The sequence below is a fragment of the Lonchura striata genome, chromosome 6 (assembly GCF_046129695.1).
Source record: "Lonchura striata isolate bLonStr1 chromosome 6, bLonStr1.mat, whole genome shotgun sequence".
Lineage (NCBI taxonomy): Eukaryota > Metazoa > Chordata > Aves > Passeriformes > Estrildidae > Lonchura > Lonchura striata.
The window spans coordinates 47,603,734-47,606,381 of NC_134608.1; positions in this window are offsets into that span (position 1 = coordinate 47,603,734).

The following is a 2,648-nucleotide window of genomic DNA, read 5'->3' on the forward strand; positions in this document are numbered from 1 at the left end:
ACATGTATTTATCCTTGGGAAAAGGCAAGAGGATAAAGAAGCATAAATTCAGAACTCTTATTTTTTACATATTTATTTATACATTGCTATTTATAATAGACTCAGAATTGTTTGGGTGGGAAGGGACTTTAACATCTTGTTCCAACAGCGCTGCTGTGAGCAGGGGCACCTTCCACTAGACCAGGTTATTCAGAGCCCCATCCTATCTGGTCCTGAACACTGCCAGGGATGGGACATCCACAATTTCTCTGGGCAACCTATGCCAGTGCCACACCACCCTCGTAATAAAGAATTTTTTCAGAGTACCTAATCTAAACCTGCTATTGCTCAGTTTGAAGCCTCCTTGTCCTGTGAATGTATTTCCTCTAAATAGTCCCTCTGCATCTTTTCTGTCAGCTCATCTGGGAATGATGCTTCCTGACCTAGAGTTATTTCCAACAGGGCTGGAGCAAAGATGCTTCAGAACAAGGTGCACATTTCAAGCACAAGTTCCTAAGGTGGTGCTACCTCAATGCAGTGTCAGGCAGCTGGGCCACGTCTCACATCTGGAACTCACCTGTGCACGGCTGAGCTCGCAGGGAGAGAGCGATTTCCTGCTGCTGAACTAGTCTGACCTCTCCTTACGTGTCCCTCTGCAGCGTGGGGCTCCTCCGGCCTGCGCTGTGCTGAGCTGGCTTCCCAGCCAGACCTCATTTGCTTGCGGAACTGCCAGCAAGGCAGCATTTAACTGAGCGTGAATCTATTACCAGTCTCCTTTATTCTAAAACAGGAAAAGCTTGTTTAATGAGAAGAGTGGAAACACACAGAAACCATCTTAATTTTTCCAGGTACCACAGAGCCTAACCAAATAGCAAACCCCAAGTAACTGAACATACTGGAATTGAAACGAAAGCTGTTATCCCAAATACCAAACTTGCAGGAAGGTACCCTGATGCTGTGCTGGACTCCTGAGAAACCACAGGCTGTCCCCGAGTTTCAGCTGGTAGCAAAGCATTTGCCATTTGCTCCTCTATCAGATAGGGCAGCAGGGCAGTACCTCCAAGGCTTCCTTCCTAGACAACCCAGGCACTGAGGCTGTTAATGTCACTGTGTCCCGAGCAGGTGACACACCAGATGAATTCCTCTTGGAGTGCTTCCAGCTGCTTCAACTTTCAGGCCCAGAACTGGAGTTTCTTCCTCCCTCAAATGAGACACCACCAACATGAAGGCTGCTAAAGCATGTTCCCACAGACTAAACTTCAGGGTTTTATCATGGTGCTGAGATGGTAATCAGGCATGGATGCACACAGACTTTTTGCTTTTCACCTCACCATTTTTAAAAATTTATGCTAGCTTTACATAGGGCATTCATTTATTTGCCTCAAGGCCCAGTCCTCAATACACACCAGTATTAAAAAAAAAAAAAAAATTCAAACAATAATTTGTGGGTTTTTGCACACCCACACGCCATCAAGCCTGGATTTACCATTCAGCCTGGATTTATCTGGCTGTGACATTCTGCCTACCACCTCACCAGTTCTTCATACTCTGTTAGAGAAATGAGCTGTACAGGTACCAGTTCATTTCCTGTAGACAAAATCTGTAAGTGAAAACAGAGAAGTCTAAGAACTGCTCATCTCTGGCATTATTGGTGAGATCTGCAATGGGAAGAGCACAGCTGGGTTTAGACAAGATTTGTTTTCTATTAGGCTGTATGAACCAGCATTAACTCTGCTTGAGCTAATCCCAGCTCAGCTATCCCATCGCTTTCCCTAGGATGAACATCTTGCTAGGCAGCTTCATTACCCACCCATTTGGCTCCCTAGATGCTGGCACATTTGCTCCACATGTTCTGGAATTTCCCGTTTTCTCAAAATTAAAGTCAGCTTTTCAGGATTCATGCACATAAATTACTTTGGTGTGCTAATTTGCAGATGTTTATCTCCAGGTAGCAGTACTCCTGTTTAACCATGTAGTGGAAAGTACTGCTTGAGGACAGGGAACTTTTATTCACTTTCTTCCAATATAAAGAGAAACAAACCAGGTCAAATCTCTGTGTTTGATGTGCCTTGCACTGTACTGAGCCCGTCTGCACATGGGCAAGCTCCATTCATTATTCCTGTCCTTGTCAGAAACACCTTCACACTGCTCTTCATGCCTGCCCAAGTGCACTACAGTCAGACTAGGTTACAAAATCTGATTTTTTAAAATAAGCCCAGAACCTATCCCTTTTCCTGCCTTCTTTCCTCATTCCTGCCTTAACACTATGGCACCTGAGCATTTGTGTTACATTTTCTGACTGCAAGGTCAGATGTGGGAATACCTTAACATTCATAAACCAGTTTGGCCCCCAGCACCTCATTCAGTTTGTGACCAAAGTGCACGGATCACGTGGAATGTTGTAATGATGCTGCCTCCCTAAAAACCCCAACTCCTACAAAAGATTCCAGACTGTTTGCTTGCAAATTGAGCAAGTTTGTTCTGATTTACATCAAAGAACTGTACACTGCTATATTTACAAGGGCTCCTGTTCTGGCTTTTGGCAAAGGCAGATGTTGAGCCAGGAGCTGTATGGCCAAACAGCTGGAAGGTGCTGTGTTAACACTCCGCCATTCAATGGGATGCTTGTTTCTCCTAGGAAGCATCAGGGACCAGACAGGCACCACCAA